A 26,599-nucleotide genomic window follows, 5' to 3' on the forward strand; every position below is an offset into this window, starting at 1 on the left:
ATTTCAGAGCATTCAACAACTTTGAGGTACTCTTAGAATTAGGTATTTCCATTCTGTGATTCCTCATTTGGTCTTCTAGTATCTTATGTGTCTTAAGTTTACCAATACTGTACTTCTCTACTTTTGTACTTCTGTGGTATAAGTGGATTATTTAAAATGGCTTTAAGCCTAAAAGGGAATTCCTTCATCCTAAGTGCCACCACGTTTGCCAGTACAGACTGTGTAAGGGGAAAATAGAATCGCGTTGAAAACTGCAGTTTAAAAAAAATCATTTGGTAACTAGTTGCCAGTGGACCACGACTAACTACTAATTGGTCCCTTTAGATGCTTCTCCAGCTTATTTTTCACTTTAGCTCTTACTTCCTTTTTTTTTTCCCCCTAAATCCAGCAATCTAAAAATCTTGTGGTAAAGCTCTTGCTAATTTACATAGCAGAGGTTGCTATAGCAACCTGGCAGAACATTTCCAGAGGCAACATACTAGAGGTAACCTTTATCTTTATGTGAGAAATACGCTTTAAAGGTTTGTGATAGTGCTGTATAACTGTTTTTTCCTCAAGACATTTAATCATGCAGTGAAGTCAAAATATTTCAACTTTGATATCACAGTCCTCAGCTCGGTGAGCACTGTTGTCATAAACACATATTATGACCTCATTGCATATCAAAGCATGTAGAATCCAAGAACCACAGAGTTCAAAGCTGAAAGATGTGCTGCTGTGTTGGACATGTACAGCTGAAGCTTTTGAACATTTTCAAAATGGTTTCCCAAGCGTAGTTTCTGGCACCCAGGTTCACTGAGAATTCACTGTCTTTTCTTACACACTAGCAGTGCTGAATGTCAGTCTGCGACCACATGGCCAGCTGCCTCCCAGCTTTGGACTCCTCACAGTAGGCAACACAGAACTTGCACAGACTGAAGGCTTTGAGCAAAATGTGGCCAAAATTCAGGTATTATGATGACAACAATCAGCAGAACTGTCATCCACCTCTGGTAAGAAAATGAATCCTTAATGGGTCCATTAAGAAGTCTAAAAAAAGGTTGACCGTAATTTGCTTTAGTGCTATATTTTTGGAACTACAACAGCAATATTATATTCCCATAAATGCAGGGCAGTGTGAAAGATATAACGTTATTAGTAATTCAGAAAAGGAAGACCTTGCATCTTTCTATTGCTGTGAAACTCTTCCTGTGACCTTCAGAGTTGAGTTGTGTGTTCCACTACCTTACCATGTCCCAGGGAGCCTTTTGAGTCACCAACAGTGGAGAGTGACCCTGCCTTTCCCACCCTGTGCAGTCTGGCCCCTCCATCTCAAATGGGGACACACTCTGTCACTCTTTGACTATAGTGGAGGAGCCACTGAGAAGCTGTGGTATGCCTTAAGGTGTCCATGGACCTTGGTTTATAGATCTGCCAGGTGCTTAGCTGGTTATTATTCTGTTATTCAAACCACACTTGACTCAAGCTGGGGAAAGTTTCGTAGGCAACACAGAATAAACAACAGCCTATAGTGGATCTGGGTACTGGGGTTTATTCAAGAACCGACAAGATTAGAGCTTTTGCGCTACTTGATTATCTCTCACACTTACTTGCTCCCTCCCACCATTACGTTCAGTAGGTCTTGCCATCTCTTCCTAGGAAGGAGGTTGCTGCTAGCCCAGGAATGCTGGGGACAAAGTTGTGTTTGTTCATGCTGTGCTACTCCTCGCAGTTATCAGCACTGGGTGTTACTGGCCGAGACATCAGGACATGGCCCTGCATATGTCTCATTGTATCTCCCCTTCTTTAGGATCTTCCCCAACTTCCACGATCTTTCCTCCAGCCAGCATCTTCTCCACCTTTGGGCCCCTTTCTTCTTTTGGAGACCATGTCTTCTTTTCAGGAACCCTTTCAACCCAAGCCCCTGGTTTTCCCAGTCTAAGTAGCTTATGTGCAGAAGCTCAATGCCTGATCAGCCTCCTAACTGGTGCTTCTGTCTCATCTCTATTAATAGGAGGGTTCAGGATGTGCCACTTTAGTCCAGGCATTTTCAAAATTTACAACCAGGCAATATCCATTGCATCTAGCAGGTAGCAGGCTTCTGCTTGGGAGTGGAAAACTTCTTATTCAAATACTGACTTGCAGACAGATGTACACCTAATTATCTGCTGCCTGTTAGCATTCAAAATTTAAGCTATTTTTGCCTACAACAGCCAGGTAAAATCTAAATACAATACTTAATTTACAGCATCCAAATCAGTTAAAAATTCTGCTGACTTCCTCTCCTCTGACAAAGAGGTATGGCTTTGTGCTTGCCGTATATTTCAAGATGCATCTAAAGCATGAAAAGAGATTTTTCACCAAGGAATTCACCTGTATAAAAAAGCTTCCATCAGACTCTGCAATCACACCATCAGACAGATTTAGAGTCCGCATCACCCTTTCTCCTCAGAAGCCATTTATTCCCTCCTGAGCTGAAAGGCTGTCAGACCTCACTTTGCTTTAGACCAAGAGTCTTATCCCAACTTAACTGGCTAGTGAACAATTCTTTTCCTTAAAAGGTAGAATCCGCTTTGCCATGTGCCTTGGTTGCTGTTTGTCTTGGATCATGATGCAATATGTCTTTCAGTGGACCTTGCATTGTATTTCTAGCTGAATGTTAAAAGCACACCTGAAATAACCACCTGAATATGCTAACTGTATGTAGCTCATTATTGTTTCCTGACTGAGATGGACTCTTGCAGGTGGAAATGAGTTTAGGGTGACTGATCTCTAGCATTTCCTTTCTGAGTTTATGGTAACAATTGGAGAAGCCCATGAAACAGGAAAATAATCTAATCCTAAAAATAGGGAGATTGTTATCAATCAGACTGAGACCCCAAGATAAATCCAGTTTAAAATATGTGAATCTAAACTAAGGCAATGTAAAAAGCTACATAAGAAGGAGTGCTTGGTCAAATTTCTTAGCAATAGATTAAAGTTTGCTTTAGTAGGACAGTATTTCCAAAGGAGGTAACTTGCTAACACATCTGTTCTTCTCTGCCCACCTGGTGCACTGTCACACAGCTGCTGCAGCCCACGGTAGGTCCGACACAAAACAGCAGTGCAGTGGCTGGAGCCAGTCAGTCTAACACAGAAGATTTCTAGCCCAAATTCCTGTTTGCAATGGGACTTACTCTGGTAAACCCATCAACTTTTCAGCTGCTATTTTCTAAGTTTGAATGTTGCTCAAGCGATATGAGTGATATGCAACTTTCACTGGCGTGGGGGAAAGAGGACATTGCTGAGGCAGGACAGTGAGACCAGTGCTTGTATCCTGGTTGTGGCTGGGGCAGAGTTAATTTTCTTCCTAGTAGCTGGTACAGTGCCATGTTTTGGGTTCAGTTTGAGAAGAATGTTGATAACACACTGATGTTTTCAGTTGTTGCTAAGTAGTGTTCAGACTAAGTCAAGGATTGTTCAGCTTCTGATGCCCAGCCAGCAAGAAGGCTGGAGGGGCACAAGAAGTTGGGAGAGGACACAGCCAGGGCAGCTGACCCAAACTGGCCAAAGGGGTATTCCAGACCATGTGATGTCATGCCCAGTATAGGAACTGGGGGGAGTTGGCCTGAGGGAGGATTGCTTCTCGGGAACTAACTGGGCATCGGTCGGCAAGTGGTGAGCAATTACATTGTGCATCACTTCTTTTGTGTATTCCAATTCTTTTATTATTATTTTAATTTCATTATTTTTATTATTATCATTATTAGTTTCTTCTTTTCTGTCCTATTAGACCGTTCTTATCTCAGCCCACAAGTTTTACTTTTTATTTCCTGATTCTCTCCCCCGTCCCACTGGGTGTGGCAGGGGAGTGAGTGAGCAGCTGCGTGGTGCTGAGTTGCTGACTGGGCTTAAACCATGACAGCTGGATTGGTGCATAAAGCACTGGCCAGCACAAGCAAAGGATTTTGACAAATCCACATCATTCTGATCACTCTTTACTGCTTCGTAGGTCACCAAGACTTTGGTCTGCTGTATGCCACAGGCCATACCACATCCCTCAGCTCTGTAGTGAATTCAGTGACTTGTCCTTGACCAATGTGTAACTTGTTTCTGGATGCATCTTCTGAAACCATCCCATCTTACTCTGAAGATACCAGATCAAAAATATACCATTTTCTATGGCTGACTTCTCAGCTGATGGTTAACATCATTGTTAAAGGCATGGACCCAGATTTATCTGACACATTTTAGGCAACTAGATTGATGTGCAGAAGCTGGGAGCTCTGTAATTAACAGGGAAAGACACTCAGTGGGTAACTCAACTTCTTGAATATCTGCATCAATCTCTGGAGAAACCTGCCTCCTGGCACTGCCTATATAAAGACTCAGAGACAAACTTTACATTTTGGCAACTCAGACAGAAGGCCTAAAGCTATAAAGGATAAATCTGGGCCTTAAGTCAGCCCTTTTGTCAGAACAGCATCCCAAAAGTCCATGTTCTGATAGTTTTTAATTTAGATGCTAACACCTCTCTGGATTCATTTATTCCAGGATGCACTTGTCAATTTTGTAGGTATTCCTTACTCTGAAGTATCTAAATTTGCATTAAAAAAAAATTTTGTTTGAAAGAGCCCAGCTTACCAAGTGATCGGGCTTGTACTTTCCAGAGAATAGCCTTTGTTTGAGTTATATAGCCACAATCTTCCAATTTAAATTACATTTTTTTCTTTGTACAGTATTTCAACTGATTCTTGAATTCAACAGAAGCATATTGAAAATTATTGCACAAGGAAAAACCTAATTAAAAACCTAAGATCAGGGCTATATAATTCAAGCAAAGGTTGTAGCTAATTTAACAGCTGTAAATTCCTAGGGGTTGTTATTTATATAAAGCACTTAAAACTTTTATTGCACCTTTGGTGTGGCATTTAATTAATTAATTTGGCATTTCCATAGCACATGTTCTGATTATCTCTGAGTGCTAGATGCTTCATATTTCATCAGAAAACAGACAAAAGACTTGTGGTTATCCAAATGGAGCCATTCCAAATTTACAAAAGGGCTCCTTTGCTTTCAGACATGAATAGAGAAGATTATTGGGTGTTGAAATAAGCACATGTCATGTTAAAGTCAGAGTCTGTAATATTGGCAAGATCTGAACGCTTGATGGCCTCCATAAAAATTTAACCTTGTGTGTCAGTGCTTTATATGCCCCTCCCATGCCTACTCCAGACACGAGTGCTTTCTGCTGCTGAAGAAAGACGTCTCACAGAAAAGCCTGTAGATCAACACTGAAGTAACAGAATTTTCACATTTTTATAGCTCTCTTCAGGGATAACAAACACAAAGATTAATAAACAAGAAGCCAGCATGTTCCACAGAAGCAGGAAGAATTGGATCTAAAAATGGAGACTCACAGTGTGCAATGCATGTTTTTCAAAATGCTGTTGCAGGGAGGGCAAAAAGTTACCCAGTCTATCCCTTCCATTGTTTTAATGCTGAATGATATATGTTTGTGAAGATCAACACAAAAAAATACATATTAGAAAAAGTTTCCCTTCTGATTAACTCATGTTTTTTTGTGCATGGAATGAAGAGAAGAAAGACTTACTACCATTCCTCATTACAAAATATGTATACAAATTTCTTTCAAAATAAACTGAACTTTCTCTATTGTCAGCATGCAATTTTTACTTATTTGCCTGAAGCCACATTTTTTAATCATTGTTATATACATTTTTTAATAAGACACTGCATAAAGTATTAACAGTGTAAATTCTTTTCATCTAAGCAATTTGGGTTTATTTATTTTACTGTTAATTTTCAATTGTGTTATATTAAGTCTGTAACACTAAGGCTGACACATAAAACTTTTTCAATGAATATTTAAATGTGATGTTCTCTATACACTTCATTCAGAAGAGACCAACATGCTGCTTTTTGTTTTTAAACTGATTTTCCTGCCTTAAATTTCTATGAGTAGGAAGCCAACAATTTCTTCTAATAAAGCTAGAAGTAAATGTACTTCAAAGTGTGAGTAGGATTCAGAAGTTGGGACTTGTTCTGGGTAGAGAGATATTTGACCACTGCCTTACAAAATATATGATTATTCTTCCTTTCTTACATGGAAATTAAACCAAGACTGTTCCCTTTTAATTTTTTTAATCATCATAATTTTTTGTCACTGAGAACGAGTGAGGGCACAAGCAACTTGCAGAACAGGCAGTGGCACACTCTTGCATCAATTCTTCGCAGCCAGGCAGCAGTCTCCAGCTCTGACTTGAATCTCCATATAACTTCTAGATCTTAGAATCTTTGAGATGGATGTTTCCTTAACTTGGTGCATTCCTGTGTGAAGGTATCTAAAGCTGTCAAAGGTTCCTTAAAATCATGTGGCTGGTCTCCAGGTACTGCTGTAGAAGAAAGCATATTACCTGTAGGTGTTTTGCTTGCGTGATGCAAGTATTTTGGAGACTTTAGGGCATCTCAGATAACACTAGAGTGCTGACATCCAGGCAAGCTAATCACATGTATTCTGCCTCATCTGATTTTTCAAGTGGTAATATTGATAGTATGGGTTGATTGTAATGTTGCAAAACAGAAAGAGTGGTTAGCTTTCTGAGACTGAAAAGAAGAAAAAAAATATCCAAAATTGTATTTTTGCTGGAGGCTGTTTACTTTTACTGTATTTATCTTTAAACTAAGCTGTGGAACTTTTATCCTATGAAAACTTATGAAACAGAATATTGTAGGAAAAAAACCCCACAACAATTAAAACCAAATAAAAAGAGTATTAGGAACATAAACCATGTGCTCAAATTCAGAAGTAAATGCATTCCCTAAACCCAGTGTGTCTTAGGAATTCAGATTGTCATATGAACAATAGATTAATCCACCATTTGAAGATAACTGTTTCAGTTAGGCATAATACTGAATGATGAGGCTGACCACTCTAAAATACTTCAGTTTTTTAGCTTCTGTGGGTAATGGAAGAAAAAGGCAACAGGCACATTGTTACACGAAAAGAGTAGTTATATAATGGCTTATGTTGCCATTGTAGCAACATACAAATAAAAACTAGGAAAATAGAACAGTAAGAAACATGAGATTTTCTTGCTCCCCAGGAGAAGGTATGTTTCAAATTCACCATAGAGCTATGCAATACAGTGGAGCAAGGTGCCAAGCAAGGTAGGTACTCTGTGGATGACTGGGCAACAGCTAACTTTCTCCTGGGCCTGAGGATCTGGAAAATCCTCCTAGTGTTCTGCTCCTAAAACATGAATAGTGTTGGATCCTCTGGCCTGCCTAAATGCCTGCCTGCTTTCCCCCTTCCCCTCCTCCCTTTCTTCCTGGTTTTGTCTTCTTCCTCCTGCCTTCTCCCTGCTGCTGCACAGCCGGTTAGTCTGGGGCAAGACCGCATCACCTATGGCATTGCCATGCTCATCTTTATTTGTGCTGTGGGCATGAACCACTTACTGTTCTCAAGCAGCCTTCTGAAGCTGCAGGATTTGCCCCATACTAATCCTATTAATATGAAGTAAAATGCACATGTACCATGTTCCACTTGAGCATTTTAAGATTAATGTTTCTTCGCTGTCTTTTGGATATCTGGCTTTTATTCAAAGACAAGATTAATAGTCTACAAGTGATTGGTCTAATGTGAAAAGGTGCAGAAGGAAAGAGGAAAAAGCAAAATCTAATCTAAAATCCAAACTTGATTATTAACATAAGTCTATAACCCAGTAAAATATCTGATTTTCAATGTCAACTAATATGAGTGGATAGTGTCTAATATTAATGCTTTAATGAATTAAGTTTCACGCTATACTGTAACCCATGTTTTTTTGTAGACTAAATCCACTTTTATGACTTGGAAATTCAGATAAAACCTGAGAATTTATACTTATGTAGGGTCGTCTTTTCCAGATCTCTCTTTTCCTTTTAATGACCTAGGGTTTAAGAGATAAGTCACCTTTCTACCCCAGTTAAAACTATTTAAAGAATGTTTTGAGATGAGCCATATATTTTACAGTACATTTGCAAATCTAGAAAAAATGCCACCTATGATAATACCCCATACAGGTACACAGTGACCTTTTCTACCTCCTTTTCCACCTCCTAACCTATTTATGTTTCTCTGAAAGTTGTACATCCTTTCCACCTGCTTTGCCAGGTATCCTATGTAGTCTTTAAGATTCCATGCCGTTCCTGAGATAATGTTTAACTGAATTTGCATAAAATGCATACTTTACCCATTTCTGTCCAAAATCTTAACATTTGCTATTCTGTTAGTAACTGGAGCAGTAAAAGTGGAAGTTTCAGACTTCATGAGGAGTAACGAGTACTGGAAGGTAAATGCCATAGAAGTTCCTTGCTCAGCTACTGAATGTAGCAGTTTAGGTCTATCCCACAGAGGCATTAAGTGGTATTTACAGTCAAAAAGCATTAGTGAGATTTTCAGTCATGTTAATACTTGGCTGATCCCTCTCTGATTAACTATAAATGAGGAAGATTAGTTCCCATAATGTTGAAATGGATAAAGCTATGGGAGCTTACATAGCTCAGTGGGCTCCAAACCTGAAAAGAAAAAACTCAAGGAGAGAAGAAAAAACATTTTATTTCCATGTAATGCTTATATAGTGTCTAAGGGTCTGACTAAGTACCTTTTGCTGCCAATGGCACAAATCCTACTCTCTCCAGTGTAAGACTGTAGTATCTTGCCTATGGGCAAGGGCAATGCATAATTCTCCATAAGGAAGATGATCTGAGGCACAGAGGTCTATAGAGGAATTTGTATGGGTGGGCTGGGGCAAGTGGGTGATGTACTCTTTATTTGATCTTGTGAGTCACAACCTTGAGTCCATAAAACCTAGACTGATTTTTAAAATCTGTATATATACTGTTTTACCAGAGAATACTTGCACATTCTGCCATTAGCAGAATACTGTCCAAATACTGTTCATTCTAATCTGAAGAAGCAGAAAAAACATATATCAAATTCAAAGCAGCACTGGATGTCAAGGCCAAGTAACCTGAAGGAGACCTCCTTTCAAATGCCAGCTACTATGAATTTGGGATGTCCCATTCCTGCCATGCAGTGTGAAGGATGGTGCAAAGGAGAAGACAGGTATTCATATTTTTGTTGTTCCAGAAAGATTAGGGATTTACACTTCATATGGCAAGTCTTTTAACAAGTGTAATTATATTCCCAACTCAGTTTATTTAAAGAGAGAATTACATTCATGTTTGTCATATTTGCACGTTAATAGCTTGTGATATTTTCAGACTTTATGCAGTATAGTTTTAAATTTATTTTACTTGTGACTAAAGGTAGTTTCTATGGTTACAAACACAGTTTCAATTTTTGCCTTTAAAAAGATAATGACTTTTCATATTGAAACAAAAGAAAGGCAAAGAATTTAGCAGGAATAGCAATTTCATGTCACTTTCTTTTTATTTTTTATAGTTCACTTAATTTGTGTACCTCATAGGATTGGTTAAAGAAGTTTTTGTTGGAAGAGTTTTCTTGTAAAAATGCAGATTGATTGAAATTTTGCAGAATATTGTAATCTGTGTAGTGTTTTACTTTTCTGAAGAGGAAGATGGATTTGGGGATAATTATTTATCTATTTAACTATTCCCCTTCTAATAACTTTAAAATGTAAGAAGCCACTAAACTGCAAGCATGGGTAGAGATAAAAGGTAATTGTAGTGTGGCTCATTAAACAAAAAGAACGCTGTGCCTCAGCTGTCGGTTGGGATGACAATATTAACCACGAGGCAATGGCAGAGCACCAGACTGGGATACTACTGGAACTTCTAACTGCTCACCCCTTTCTCTCTGTGGTGTGTTGCCCTCAAGCGGGGAGGAATTAAGAGTCAAATTGCTGCCCAGTTTATACCCCTATAAAAGTTGTTCTGCATGTCCTTTCACACATGCCACTTCCTGAATTTAATCAGCAGTAACAAAGTCTTGAGCCAATGGTGCTGAAAGTAATGCAGAGACTATTTCAGGTATGATTATAAATAAAATATTTTGAAAGAATGGCTATTAATACAATACATTTAATAATTTCTTTGATGAGAAGGAAATCAGAAAGTAGATACAAAGTACCAAAGGACTGTATCTCATGAACACGGGCAACTCGTGCTGCAGGAGAAGGAGCGTACTCGCACTGCTGGAGCTGGTGTGAGAGGGAAAAAATTCACTCTTCTCAACCTCTGTAGCCTCACACATTTCTTTCCGTGTTAAAATTGTGAAAATCATAGTTGCATGCTCTGATATGAGCTACTGGCACTTTAAGCTTGTTTCATATAGTCAACATTTGCTGCTTTTGCCAGGCACAGACTACATTTTTGATCACTTGGCTTCTTTCGTTGATATTGCTGGAGGCTGTGAGCACAGATATATAGTCAATATTCACTTTAATAAGTAAATTTCCTAGCAGCAAGAAAATCATATTCTAACCTCACCTGAACTGACCTTTGCTCTCAAAGCCCTTTTGGCAATAGTTGTGTATCCACAAATTCTTTGACCTTTCAGTACTGCACAAATATATGGATCACCTGTAAATACCACTCAAATGTTGTGCTGAGATTTAACTGCCCCCAAATTTATGCTTGGAGTCTAATGGTTTGGATCTGTTGTAAAAAACAATAAGAAGAATAATCTTCATCTGTAAAATGTACAATGCAGTGCAAATTGTGGGAAACAGTGTTTTCAGCTGACACAAAGACTGACTTTGATGCCATTTCATTCAGAGTGTGAGCTGAGGACCTGTGAATTTTATCTTGTCTTCACAATAAGAAATATATAAGGACACTTACCAAGTCACACAGAATTGTCCTCTATGTAGTGTAACTGTATTGCATATGTTGCATGTTGTGTAACCTCAGTGATGTTATCCAGGTATTTTTGGACACTACTGTGTCAAAAAAAAAAAAAAAAAGGCCATCATAATAACAGCAATGTTTTAAATTCTGTTTAAACCAAATTTCACAAATTTAAATTTAAATTTCAAATTCACAAACAAATTTAAATCAAATTCCATTGATAATAATGAAAGCTATTATTATACTTAGTATTAAATAGGAAAAAAAAAAGAGATTGCCCTCTTACTCTATTCTGTTTAACACAACATAATATTCTAGTTTATAATCCTTGAAGCTTATGTGTTTCCAGTATAATATTGAGTAATCAGTTGTCATAAGGAAACATAGAATATGACATAGTAAGACAAATTTTTCTAACTAACATTAATTATTACTAAAATATATTGTAATGTAAAATGTAGTATAGTATGTAAAAATACATACGCCTTATGTTTATTTTAGTATTTTAAATATATCTAATATTGAAAATATAGAACAAGTGCTTGTGCTGGGTTTGGCTCGAGTAGAGCTCATTTTCTTCACAGTAGCTAGTATGGGGCTGTGTTTTGGATTTGTGCTGAAAACAGTGTTGATAACACAGGGATGTTTTTGTTACTGCTGAGCAGTGCTTGCACAGAGCCAAGGTCTTTTCTGCTCCTCACCCCACCCCACCAGAGAGTAGGCTGGGGGGGCACAAGGAGTTGGGAGGGGACACAGCTGGGACAGCTGATCCCAACTGACCAAAGGGGTATTCCAGACCATAGGACGTCATGCTCAGCAACAGGAGCTGGGGGAAGAAAAAAGAAGGGGGGATGTTCGGAGTGATGGCATTTGTTTTCCCAAGTAAGTCTTACACGTGGTGGAGCCCTGCTTTCCTGGAGATGGCTGAACACCTGCCTGCCCATGGGAAGTGGTGAATGAATTCCTTGTTTTGCTTTGCTTGTGTGCAAGGCTTTTGCTTTACCTGTTAAACTGTCTTTATGTCAGCCTATGAGTTACCCTTCCAATTCTCTCCCCCATCCCACTCTGAGGGGAGTGAGTGAGTGGCTGTGTGGTGCTTGGTTGCCCGCTGGGGTTAAACCGTGACAGTGCTTATAGTATAATCACTCTCAGCTAGATTTTAGCCTTACGGTTCTCAGTCCTGCTTAGTTATACAGCCTGTGCTAAATGAAGTTACTTCTGTAAAGCTCAGCTGATAGGTATATGTCTCTTACAGCAATTTTATTTATCAGCTCAATATAGATTTTGCAGTAATGAGGGCCAGAGAGTTGTGAATCTGTGTGAATGGACATCAGCTGAAATCTGTGATAAGTCTGGTGACATTTAGAATGTATTCTTTGCAAGGCATTTTAATTTTGCAATAATTCTACTAAATCTAATTAGTGCAATGTCAGGATGGCAGATGAGAATATTATACCATGTTTGGCCTATCCACATTTCATTAACTTCTATAAATATTTGTCAATCTTTATTCAATATCCAGGAAATCAAATAAATGTTTAAGCATATAGTAATAAGAACACCCCCCCCCCCCCATCTTCTGAGCATTTAAATTTCTCAAAAATCTCATGTTTAGAGGTAATAAACATTAAAACATGACAAAGGCAAGCAAAGATGGAATATACGCTTGTGTTATTCTCTCATGTGATTTATCATTAGGACCGTGGTTGAAATGTTTCCTGTAGTTACAAAGGTACGTATAATGAATGGTAATGATCTGTCAATGGTAAGACCTGGTAAATGCTGACCTGTGTTGTAATGGAGATTGAACAAGGTGTCCTGAAGGACCTTTTGGGCCTTGAAAGTATAAATATATGCAAGATAGAAAGTGCGCCTAATTCGCAACAACGTAACTATGCAAATGCACACATAATGCCATATGAATGCAAAAGACCTGCAAAACTTACCAGATGATACACATTTTACACATACTGGCTGCAAGACTGGGCATGAAAAAGTCTTTTTGCAATTCTTGCCACAGCTTCATTGGGCTTAGGAATAGACTTAAGATGTGCGTATTTTGGCTCTGTGTCCCAGGTCTGCTACATACTTTCTCTGTGACTTTGGACGAGTTACTTGAACTATCATTCCTCACAGCTTTCCATCTGTGGAAGGAGATAAAAACATCTTGGTTTTTGTTTGTTTATTTGTTTTGTTTTTTTCCTATAGAGATGAAGCAAAAAAACCCCATGGTAACTTACTCAACATAGGTGAAGGTTTCAGGAAAAGCCATGATTTACCATATTAGTCAAGCCAAAAACCTTAAAGAGATGTGGAAGTTTGAATTAAGTTTTACTTTTTTTTGCTTTGAAAGTATTGCTAGGAGCAGTGGCTAATGAATACAAGGAAAGGAATTTCTAACCCATCATTATTATTTCATTTACATGGAAGATCTTCAAACATAGAAAACATTTACTCTGCTGAAATTAGTACTCTTTTTGGTCTCTGAAAAAATAAAACTTGGATGGATCCCAGGGTTTCAACCTAACTTTTGACACTTAACCTGGGGAGACTAAATCAAGAGTCTAACTGATGCAGGACCATCTGCAGACAGTGTCAAGCTGCAGAGTCAGTAGGTTCCCAGCATCATATCAGACCTGAATTGTCCTTGGCATTACACATTTCTCCCTACTTTAGCAATGTACAGCAAATAGGTAGTCTGAATCCAGACCTCAGGGTCCATCCTCTCACTCTAAAGGAGCTGTTAAAATTTTCACTGATTTTCACAGGAGTTAATGATGCTCATTTACTTCATACAATTTATTCCACAAACTGTGAAGCCAGTCAATACATGGTGGAAACAGCATCAGGAAAATGAAGAAACCTCAGTGTCCCAATTAAAAAGAAAAACTTTATTCTTTCTGGTTTATCACCATGCTGATGGCTGGAAGTTTTCTCCCATTACAGGTATACTACAGGAAAACTTGATGTAGAAAACAAATAGTTTTATTGGAAGATCAGGCAGGTTATCAACTGTGCAAATACAATTGTGCTGTCATTCATATAAGCATATGTCTGGTTGCTCTTAGCATCTGTTCTTAATTGGCTGCTGAGATGTAGAAGACTTATAATGTACACATAAACCCACATATGGAGTTTGGCTTGTGTAAATTAATTGAGAAAATATAGACATCCCAAATTATCTAGGAAATCAATGTGAAGCTGTGTTTTTGATATTGTTTGTTGATGCCTTACTTTCCTCCTTTCTGTGCGTATCCCAGTATTCTCCTTCTCTATTTGCCAGTCTGGGTACAGCTGTAAAGCTACGACAAGCAGTCATGCTCCCTGCTACCCAGTACAGGGAAGTGTTCTTGTCCCAAGAGGACTTGTGCCCAGCTCCATTCCTTTTTAAAAAACCCAATATGCCAAAAGCCAGGTATATTAAAATTCTTTAATATTTACTTAAACTGTAAGACATATTTTCTGAAGTAACTGCTCAGTTTATGGGCTTTCTTTGCAGTATGGTAAAAGATTTGATTTTCAGAAAATTCTGATTGCTCACCTCAAGTTAAAGGCCTCTTCTAAGGTATCTGCTGTAAATGGTTCCAAATAATAAATACAGTTCTGGGTTTTTTTTTAATTAAATAAAGCTTTTCCAACTTTTCTATTAATTCCTTTCCTAATTTTATCTTATCTTTTTTTTAGAAGTTTTCTTTCCTTTCTAAAGCTTTCCATTTCAGACAGCTCTTCTCTTTGCTCGGTTCCTCCATTCCTGCTCTCAGGCTGACTATGGGGAAAAAAGCAGATCTTTGGGACTCTTTAGTCTCCATCCACTCTCAGTCCTCAGGCCAAAAGCTCTGTAGTTCTGTTATTATCTTTTGCTTCTGCAATCACAGCCTGTTTGTCCTTAGCTCTGATGTATTACATCCTTGGAGCTATCTTATCTCTTCGAGTGGCAGAAATCCACCCGAGTTCTTCTGAGAAATGGATACATTTCAGAGGCTATATCAATTCAAATATGAACTTCTATTTTTTTGTTTTAATTTACAGGGTCTGCAATATGATTTTGATTTCCTGATTTTTTGGGAAGCTCCTTTAAGCAATAATCACCTCAATCTTAATAAGAAAGTTAATTAGCAATACTATATTTTGTCTCCCCACTGGATTAAAGTGAGTGCAATAAATAAGCTCTGTAACATACAGTAAAACTACAAGACACATTTTTACACCATCTCCCATCCCTTCCCCAACCTGCTAATTTGTCAGATATTTAAAATGAAATTACTTGAGAGAATAGACTGTCTAAAAGATCATTCTGTATGCTGACATTTGCTCCCTAGTCAAGTCTAACAGTTCATTTTTTTTCTCATCATTTCTATTGTTCTTGGCATGCCAGAGCTTACACCAGGCCATCAGCAAGGTTGTTGTCTACATTACATCCTTTTATTCCTTCACTCTTTCCCCATCTTTTGTGACTTCTGTCTTGTTTCCTGCTCAGCTATAGTGGCCTAGCAAACAGCTCTATTGGCACCCAGTTGCACACGTGCTTTTTAAATACATCTACCTATCTCTATCTTTAAATCTCTTTCTCTCTCATTTGCTTGATGATTAGGCAAAAGGCCAAGAACTTGCCTTTTATCAGTTGGTTCACCAGCCCCATTCCTCTGAGTAAGGGCTCCAGAAGAAATACGTTTGAGTCTCAGCCTCTGGGACCCTACCACAAGCCTGAGGAGTGGAAAGGGCTCCAGATCTGGCGAATGCTTTGCAAGTTTGATGGAATTTCTGGCTGCATCCAATGAATGTTGTGGAAAGCCTTTAACACCTCAGACACTTATTTTATTAAAGTAATTCTCTGGAAAGGAAAAGCAAAGTAATGTTTACATTTTGGGCTCCTTTTTTCATGATGAAATTAAGCCTTAATTTTGCCTCGTATTTTATAGCAATATCAGTAACAAAAGAGAGTGCATTTGCAGCTGCTGTCCACTCTAAAAGCATAACTATAATTTTGAAATATGCTGGCTGTAGCCAATACAGACACTACTGTCAAACTGGATTGTATTCATTGGACTGATTTCATTGAAGCTACAGTAATTTAGATAAGAATGATCTATACTGATTTACTTATGTGACTTAAGTATCCAATCTAGTATGTGGCCCAAGTTAAGTTAGATGGCTCCTTTTAGATCTCTTTATCTGTATGTTTTGAATCAAATCACATTGCTTGCAAATCTTATAAAAGGATTGAGCCTGTCTGTTTTCAGTAAATTTAGGCCTTTGAAAGAAGTAATATATGAGCTATTGCAGCTTCCATCCAACCTGGTTTATAGGTTCGCAGAGAACTTCTTATTCCAGAACTGACAAATGGATTTTCACCAAAAAAAGAATAAATGCAGAGATAAAGAGAAAACAAAATCAGCAGCCCTCTAAGGAACAAAAATTAATTTTTATAAATATAATTTCTAATATTTTTATGTAAAGAATAAATGAATCATTTTGTTTGTTTTTACTTCAAAAAACCAGGCTTATTTCTGCAACATATTACCCACTGGGCATCACACATCATCCATTTTTTTCTGCGTGTTAGGTAGAGGTCTTTCCCAAGGCCTTGAAAGCTTCCTTCAAGAAAGTAGCACATGCCTGACTGATTCCCCATTTTGCACTGCAGTAGTACCACTGCCTGAAAAGAAATTTCTTCTACACTTCTTCCTTCAGGATACACAGACTTTTTTACTTTTCCTTTAAGATATTATTGAGACATCTATAATTGACCTAACTCTTTAAGAATGTATAACACTTTTATAAATGGGATAAAAAAAATAAACATTACCAATACCCTGGAACTTTTTACGAGGCCTTTGGGCAATATTGGGTGCAAAGAGTTCATGAAAAGCCACCCTTCCAAACCTTCCTAATGTAAACCATGATACTGAGGATTATAGGAATTATTTTTCTAAGCAAACACTGCTCTAACAAATAAAAATCACAGAATCACAGAATCATTTAAGTTGGAAAAGGCCTTTGATATCATCGAGTCCAACCATTAACTTAACACTGCCAAGTCCACCACTAAACCATGTCCCTAAGAACCACATCTACATGTCTTTTAAATACCTTCAGGGATGGTGATTCAATCACTTTCCTGGACAGCCTGTTCCAGTGCTTGATAAGCCTTTGGATGAAGAAATTTTTCCTAATGTCCAATCTAAACTTCCCCTGGTGCAACTGGAGGCCATTTCCTTTGTCCTATCGCTTGTTACCTGGGAGAAGAGACTGACACCCACCCCACTACAACCTCCTTTCAGGTAGTTGTAGAGAGCGATAAGGTCTCCCCTCAGCCTCTTTTTCTCCAGGCTAAACAACGCCAGTTCCCTCAGCTGCTCCTCATCAGACTTGTGCTCTAGACCCTTCACCAGCTTCATTGCCCTTCTTTGGACATGCTCCAGCACCTCAATATCTTTCTGGTAGTGATGGGCCCAAGATTGTACATAATATTCAAGGTGCAGCCTCACCAGTTGTTGTGTTAAAGGGTAAAGGAATTTGGCAGAAAATAAACCCCGTTGCATTCCAGCTTATCCTCAGATGTCAGAGGGGCTGGGGGCGGCTAGGTTTAGTTTCTGAGTAATGTCCAATTCAGCGCTCTAAGTCCAGTCACGTAGATATCACAATGGCAGATGCATTTATAGCACACTGCACTCTCAGCTTAGCCATGTTCAACTCATGAGAATTACCAGACTTAGGGAGTTTGGTTGCGTTAACGAAATATCATGACTAGATAATGAGCAGAGCAGTTTATTAAAGCAACAGTACAGGTTCTTTTAGATTGCCAGTGATAAATACACTGTCTGCAAAGCACGTGCAAATGATAATACAGTAGACTACAAGCGCATTAAATTATGAAAAAAAAGAGCTCTAAAGAATTCTAAGTTTCCCAGGGAAGCACTCAGTACAGCTGAGGGTTTGAATCTCACCCAATAGGCGTCCCTATGGGGACAAAGAGAGGTTCAGCCTGTCAACTGATTACAGAAGTCAGAGGTGTCCTTCTGACTTGTCTATGATGGTATCTTCCCTAATAGTCTTCCTCTTTTTGGGTCTTTTCATCCTATTTTTCCTTTTAGGTGGAGCTTGAGTGATTCTAGTCATACATACCTTTACTTTGATTGGTATAAAGTTCTCTCGCTTTGCTTTTAAAGGTATAAGCTAGGAAAACTTCAGAATGCATGCTCCGTAGGGGGATGGTTGCACCTTGGAGGTTAGTAACTTTTGGGATGGAGGTGTGTTTTGGTGTTATAATGATATTAAAATGAGCAAAATTCGCCCAAAGGCCATGGTGTTGCATGTCAGTACTCCAGAACTGGGCACGTGTGATATAAATAAGAAGTAGGGCATTAGGTCGACAGAACCCCCATTATTTTACCTCCTTGCTTCAGTGGATTCAATGCAGGGACTAATTGTTCTTGTTCCTATCATTCCAGTTCCCTATCCCGGCAATCACAGAGCGTGGCCGCGGCCTCTCCACTCCACTCCACTCCACTCTCTGTGTTACTTTTTAGAGTCAGCACACCAAGCTCCCCTGGTGTTGCTAACATCTAAAATTGCAGGTTATGTTGCTCAGGGAACTACTATGGAACCAATTCTTTATGTGTCCACTGCATTCCACCCTGGAGGTTCAACTTCCCTTGAGGGTGGGGGTCATATCAATAAGTCGCCTCCAGCAATCATTCCACACCAGTGCCGAGTACAGGGGGACGATCACTTCCCTGCTCCTGCTGGCCACACTATGCCTTGGCCTTCTTGGCCACCTGGGCACACTGCTGGCTCATATTCAGTCAGCTGTCGGCCCATACCCCCAGGTCAAAAGTTTTCAGGAACTGGCTTTAAGATATTAATCTTCAGACCACTGCAATTACCTAAAGTGCAGAGTGCTATATTGTGGACTAATATGCTTAGACATGGTTAAGCTGAATAACAGAAATGCTCTCTTTATGGACCCTATGATTATTTTACAACAAAAGATGTCCTGATCTCAGACATACAATAGCTGTTGTCGTAAATGTGATGTTATTGAAGAAGAAAAAGTACTGTTCAGTCCCAGGTGCAGCAATGCTAATAAGGTAGCATTAAAACTATTGAATTTAGTTGTTTGACAGCATTAGAAGCTATTTTTCAGACTGGGTATAGAACTAAACTGAAAAAGAATGAGATGTTAGTATCTAACCATCCAAATAGATTGTAAAGTTCACCTTGAAGCCACTTCGCACTATTGTGTAGCTAAAAAACAAATAAATAAAGAAAAAAAGCTCATCTTAGAATAATAATCCTTCACCTAAATAAGACGAAAAGCATTAGAGTTTGGGTTTTATTTATTTTTTATTTTTGTATTTATGTATTTATTTTTGTACAGTCTAAACTTCTAATTTCTGATGAGGTTATTCAGAAATTTAACCATACATTAAATTTTTGGAGTAAAATAGAAATAAATAAAATAGATCACACTTTTATTTTAGGAAGAGAAGAAAGAGCAATTTTAGGATCATTCCTTCAAGGATTGAGAAGCTGTGTTGTAGTACAATATCACCTTTTATTTTCCTGAAGCAGGATGGGACCACTCAGCTAAAGAACATGGCACTGCTGTCTCTGAAGGATCAAGATAATTTCAAAAACTAAAATAAATTAATTTATAATTAAAAAATGAAAAATTAATGGAAAAAGACCAGACAACTATTTCATTTTTAATAACTTAACAGCAACAATAAGACTACTCATGGCATAACATGCAATTGAATATCTTTTATAAATGTTCTCCATTCAAAGACTATGAATGAGAGAAGATTAATTTGTCCAAGAGACAGAACAAATTATTTTGGAGTATTGTGGAATTTAAGAATATTTCACAGAGCTGAACGGATTGTTGTCTTAACTCTACAGTGTTATTAACTTGTGAACTATCTTCTAGTGAGAAGCAATAATCACTTTCCAAAAGTTAACTCATCAAAATTAAGGCAAAAAATAAGGAATTGCATTTTTGCTTTATTTTCTGCATGGCTGCTGCTGTTTGCCACTGATGGCAGCAGCTTACAGATGTTCCCTACTCACAGTCTATGGAAGTGCTCTGTTTGATCTGTTTTAAAATTAGCTCCTCCTCATTTTCTCAAGTGCTGTCAGTTCCCATACTGTGGGATTTGGTAAATAACAGTAGTGTTTATTTCAGCTTTTCTTTTAAAGTTTTGACCGTGTGTCCCCACAGCTGTGTCCTCTCCAAATTGAGTCATCCCAGCCCTTTCCGGTTCTCTCCTCTCAGGTAAGTGCTCTAACCCTTTGACCATATCTGGGTTTTTTTTGTTGTGTGGTTTTTTTCTTCTGGTTTTTTTTTTGTTGTTTGGTTGGGTTTTTTTTGTTGGGTTTTTTTTTTTTCCTTTTGTCCCTTCTCTAGCACCACTACGTTTGTTTTGAGGTGCAGCGATAAGAATTGTGGACAACAGCAAAGGCGTGGTGGGAACACCAAGTTTTCCATAGTGGAAAAATTACACCCTCTGTCTTTTTCTCAGTACCTTGCTTGATAACTCCTTATATTTTTCAGCTCTCTTATCAGGGACAGAAGCCAGAGTCTGTAGTTCCCAGGGTCCTCCCTTCAGCCCTCTGTGTAGATGGGAATTACATAGGAACCTCCCAGTAGTCTGGCACAGTGACAGTTTGCAATGGCAGGTTACACATTTTGGCCAGCAGATTTGCAATTTCATACTTTAGTTACTCAGGTCTTAAGTAAATGCCATCTGGTTATGGGGATTTATGACCTTTTTTGTTTGTTTGTTTTATAATTCCTGTATATCTTCTTTGAGTTGTCTAGTGCCTCTTACTTATCTGCTACAAAAAAATGCATTGCATGGAGGAATCTGTCCAACAGATCAGTTAAAAACCTGCACAAAGACATCCTTGAGCTTTTGTGCTAAAGCCTTATCACACCTGAGCAAACCTTTAAAAAGTTTGTAATCAGGCACTGTCCTTAATAAGCTTTTTACTTTTGATGTATTTAAAGAATTTATTGGTTTGAGGATCCTTTTCAACATGTTCTTCCATTTCTTTTTTAGCTCTCTTAATTTCCTGTTTGCATTTGACTTGTCATATTTTTCGGACTTTCCTTTTCTCATCCTTAGCAATAGGCTATCCTTTTTCTTAAGCTTATGTATCTATTTAGTTATGACTCAAAATAAAACACTTATATTTCTGTTCAGAGATTCACTGGTATTCTTTTGTCTTTCTTCAGAAAATATACTGTCATTGCTATTGTCCTGGTTTCAGCTGGGATAGAGTTAATTGTCTTCCTAGTAGCTGGTGCAGTGCTATGTTTTGAGTTCAGTATGAGAAGAATGTTGATAACACACTGATGTTTTCAGTTGTTGCTAAGTAGCATTTAGTCTAAAGTCAAGGATTTTTCAGCTTCTCATGCCCAGTCAGCGAGAAAGCTGGAGGGACACAAGAAGTTGGGAGAGGACACAGCCAGGGCAGCTGACCTAAACTGGCCAATGGGGTATTCCATACCATGTGATGTTACATCCAGTATAGGAACTGGGGGAATGGGGACGGGGTGATTGCCGTGTGGGGATTAACTGGGTGTTGATCGGCGGGTGGTGAGCAATTGCACTGCGCATCATTTGTATATTCCAATCCTTTTATCATTACTGCTGTCACTTTATTAGTGTTATCATTATCATTATTAGTTTCTTCTTTTCTGTTCTATTAAACCGTTCTTATCTCAACCCATGAGTTTTACTTCTTTTCCTGATTTTCACTCCCATCCCACTGGGTGCGGGGGGAAGTGAGTGAGTGGCTGCATGGTGCTTAGTTGCTGGCTGGGGTTAAACCACCACAGTATTTTTTTCTCTTTTCTCATATTTTAATACTTAATCCAGCAGCTTCTGCAAACCTAGAATCTAAATTTTAACTTCTACAGAACCATTTCCTTAGCCCTAAATGTTTACTGCTGGGTGCAATCTGAGGGTCCTGGATTAGGGACATGGTGGGTTGACCCTGGCTGGACGCTAGGTGCCCACCAAAGCTGCTCTATCACTCCCCCTCCTCAGCTGGACAGGGGGAAGAAAATATAACAAAAGGCTCGTGGGTCAAGATAAGGACAGTTTAATAAAGTGAAAGCAAAGGTCGCACATGAAAGCAAAGAAGAACAAATGATGTTATTCTCTACTTCCCATCAGCAGACAATGTCTAGACACTTCCTGGGAAGCAGAGATTCAGTACGCGTAGTGGTTGCTCTGGAAGACGAAAATGCCCCCCCCGTCCATCTCCCTTTGCTTAGCTTTTATATCTGAGCTCACACCATATGATATGGAATAGCTGTTTGGTTAGTTTAGGTCAGCAGTCCTGGTTATGTCCCCTCCCAAGATCTTCTCCAGCCCCAGCCTGCCGTTGAGGGGGGCAAAAATGTTGGAGAGACAGCCTTGATGCTGTGCCAGCACTGCTCAGCAGTAGCCAAAACACTGGTGTGTTATCGATGTCTTCCTGGCTACCGATGCAGAGCACAGCACTACGAGGGCTGCTATGGGGAGGATTAACTCCATCTCAGCCAGACCCAATACAGGACACCAGACATCTAAGGTCAAGTTTGGATGTGAAGACACAACACTGGATCTCATCACACTACTTCTTGTCTCATCATTTGAAACATCCATTTAATGCTTCCTCTGAAGAAAACACTTTGTGGGTTGTTAGTTCAGGGGGCAGAGAGGGGCAAATATTGAAAGTGTTGGTAGTTTTTTGGCCTTCAAAAGCTGGAAAAAATGATGTGCAACTTTTAATTTTACTTCTTTTTCTACCATGGAGATGGTTGTTGGAGATACTCTAATCAACCCTGGGAGTGATTTCACATGCTTTATCTGTACATGCTGATACATCTGCTTGCTGCTTGGCTGCCCATCCGCAGTCATTAGAGAAGTAAGTGCAGTTACTAAACAGAATGACTCTGTGAAGGGAAAGGCAGCTGAAGGCTTTGGAATGTGTACCTGAGGCTACCAATGGGAATCACAGAGCTATGAGACAGCTTACCAAATGAACTGTAAATTAATTATTTTTCCTCTAGTCATCAACAAAACCACTCAAAGCTTTGGGTTTGCATCTTATCAGAGCTAAGAGAAAGTTTAAAACTGCTTTTATTTTAATGTGAGATATATTTAATTCAGATATGCATCTACACACACAGCTGTGGGTTTTCTTTCCAGTGCCAGTCCAACTGTTGCCCTTTGGAGAGTCATGGCCAGAGGCTTGGCTTCCTTACAAGTGATCTCTTTGCGCTCTTGAATGTGAAGCAACATGGCCTTAGAGGTTTGAGTGGACAACAAGGATGGGGTTAAATGAAGAGCTAAGCATCTCTTGGAAAGGATAGGGGGGTGCATTGCCTTAAAGTTTACCTCCTTCCACACTGTGAGAAAATATGATCTGGGCTGTCTTCAGGGCAAACTTTGAACACCTTCCAGGGTAGAGTCAGCCATAAGGGGACCTGCAAAGGTGACAGGTCCTGGAGGTGGAGGAACACACCTTTTAGTCTCTGTATCTCAGCAGAGTCAGCTGGGTATCAGTGGTTGAATGAAGTGGATCCTTTTGACTCTCAGTGATACTTGAATGCCAGAGGACTGCCAGAGGCCCACTAGGCACAGTGGCCCATGTGGACAGATAACAAGACAATAGCCAAGGGCCAATTTGAACAATGTGCCCACCTAACCACAGTGCTGGTCAACGTCCAACTCAGGCCAAAACTGGAAGAAACTAACACTTGTACTCGGTATGACAATATGACTATGAGTCAATTACCTTACTCCATCACTAGTGGACAACCCATGGCCCATTGCGCTCTCTGCACAGCAGTGGGCTGCACGCCAGGATCTCCCCCTGAGCAGGGACACCTCTCAAGGTTACTCCTCAAGGCTGAGCGAATCCTTGCTGCAACAGATTCTCAGTAAGTGATTAATACCGCACTAAACTGAAATCTTAGCTAAGTGATATTGAGGATTGATTGTGATTGCACATATATAATCCTTTAGACATAAACTGTTGATCAAGTGTGGGACTAGGATTGGATCCAGCCGCACCTAAACTGCCCTCTGAGAGGGAGTTTAGAACACAAGGATGTCCTTTCTGAACCTCATGACTCAATGGGAGGGTCTCCCTGACAGTTTGGTCTGACCCTGTCCTCTATGCAGTAAATATCAAGTGAATCTGGCCATCGAATCTTGTTAAACCACTGACACATTTACTATCAAACTTTGTTAAATCATTGTTTTATATCAATAAACATACTGCTACTTCTCTCTTACGAGTGAAGTGTGTCACTCCATCCATGACAACATCTCATCTTCTGTGATGCTTTAAGGGATGCCACTCAGTATCACACACTCAGACTGTACATTTTCGGGTAAAACTTTGCCTCTGTTGACTGATGTTTGGTTCAATAGGCATGACATATTAGGCTTTTATTATCTGAGAAAAAAAAATTGCTGAAATTATTTAAAAGTAACACCAAAGAATCACCAAGTGAACAAAATTTAAAAATCTTTAATACTTTCCAAATCTTTGATTATGAACCTTTCCATGTGGCTGGTAAGATTATTGCCCAAAGCAGAGAAAGCTTTGGCTGCTATCGCTCACCATCTCTGATGCTGTTGAAAGAAGCCGGACAATATTAGCTAGCAATACCTTGAGGGATGAATTGGCAAGTGAATTATTAGTCTTTTATTTTCTGGGAAAGCAGGAAGACAATTCTTAGTTTAAAGAGATCGATATTGATAAATGCTGATTTCACACTAAAGTTGTTTCAGAGTTTAGGAGATTAAAGACAAGACAAAATACATTCATTAAAAATACATAGTGAATCATATGAAACTACTGAAGATAGAAAACAGAACAATACACTAAATGCAGGACAAGCAGCTAGTTATCCATTTGAAATATAGTGGTTTTCCCCCATTATCACATTCTCAATGGTTTAGCTTTCTTCAAAGGTTAATGTGTATAATATTTCAGTTTTGAAAATAAAATTGCTTTCCATCTCCTGTTTGCAAAACAGCCTTATAAAATATAGAATGGAAAAAGGCAATGCTTCTTAATCATTCCTGTAAATAATTTGTTTTTATTTCATTCTGTGAGATTTGTTTTCATACACAGTATGCTTTAAACAAAGTATCAATTCTACATTTTAATTGTTTCAAACTTCATGGCTTATATTTACTAGACTCTTGACCAAATTCTGTTTTCATTTACATTTAAGCTTTTTCATTGATTTTTATCAGGGCCTCATCTAAGCCTAGTGGAGCTAAATACCTAAGGAAACATGATTAAATGCCTCTATCAACAACTAAAATATAATGAATTCAAAGTTCAACATATGATATTAATCGAAAAGATGTATGACTTCTGTTGGTTCTGTTGATTCAATTTCCTGCCTATTGAAATGATAAAATTTGGGTAAAGTTAGAACAGGAAGACCAAAATTTATTTTGGAGGCATCTAGAAAAGTCTTTCCTAGGATAACTCTTAATAAAATTGACTAGAAATCATTTTGGTAGAAAAGCAAATTTAAATGATGCTACAGTACCAAACTCCTCCATCTTTATAGGAGTTTGAATTTACAATTTTAAATTGAGCCAATATCCAGTCTGGGGACATTCTAAAATATAGATCTGTGGAATATACAACAATCTGGGTGTTTGTAGGATAGTGAGCAACAGAATAAAGTTTATTCCTTCTTCAGTAGCTGTATATTTTATTGCACGTCAGCAACATATGTAGAGACTGTATTTTAATAATGAGGTTCAAAACTTATGCACTAACATGAACAATAGCTGTAAGAAATAAGCTTAGGTAACTTAAATGAAACCACTGAAAAAGGCATATTTGGCAAGGCACCTGATAAAGAATGTTGAAAATAAATTGAGAGACAAGGTTCAATATTTATTATTATGGTAAGCTATACACAATCATTGGTCTTCAATTCATTTTTAGAAAGCTGAACTACAATGAAGGAATAAAAATCTAGACCAAAAAAATATATTAACCACAAACTATTAAATCTTGTTAATGTACCAGATTGAAATAATTACCCTACAGCACAATGTAAGACCATCCAGTGTGTGTACAGCATTATTACAAAGATCATTTTGAAGAAAATACATGTTTAGTCACTGATTGTATCCAGCTGCAAAATGAGATCCATTACCAACATACAGGTACATGATTGCTTTTCTGCAGGGAGGACACAGTTCACTTATGATATAAAGGTATTGCCCCAAAGGGATATGCTTCAAGTGTATCTCCTGCAGAGCATGGTATGACATAGTTGGTAGAAAACAATAAAATGTTATCCCTGTGGTGGGTTGACCCTGGCTGGATGCCAGGTGCCCACCAAAGCCGCTCTGTCACTCCCCTCCTCAGGTGGACAGGGGAGAGAAAATATAATGAAAGACTCGTGGGTCGAGGTAAGGACAGGGAGAGATCACTCGCCAATTACCATCACAAACAAAACAGACTCAACTCAGGGAAAATTAACTTAGTTTATTTCCAAGCGACCTGAGTAGGGTAATGAGAAATGAAAACAAATCTTAAAACACCTTCCCCCACCCTTCCCTTCTTCCCGGGCACAACTTCACTCCCTGATTCTCTACCTACCTGCCCACCCCCCAGCAGCACAGGGGGACAGGGAATGGGGGTTGGGGTCAGTTCTCCACATGTTGCCTCTGCTGCTCCTTCCTCCTCAGGGGCAGGACTCCTCACTCTTCCCCTGCTCCAGTGTGGGGTCCCTCCCAGGGGACACAGTCCTCCACAAACT

This window comes from Haliaeetus albicilla, chromosome 3, assembly GCF_947461875.1.
Source record: "Haliaeetus albicilla chromosome 3, bHalAlb1.1, whole genome shotgun sequence".
NCBI classification, from domain to species: Eukaryota; Metazoa; Chordata; class Aves; order Accipitriformes; family Accipitridae; genus Haliaeetus; species Haliaeetus albicilla.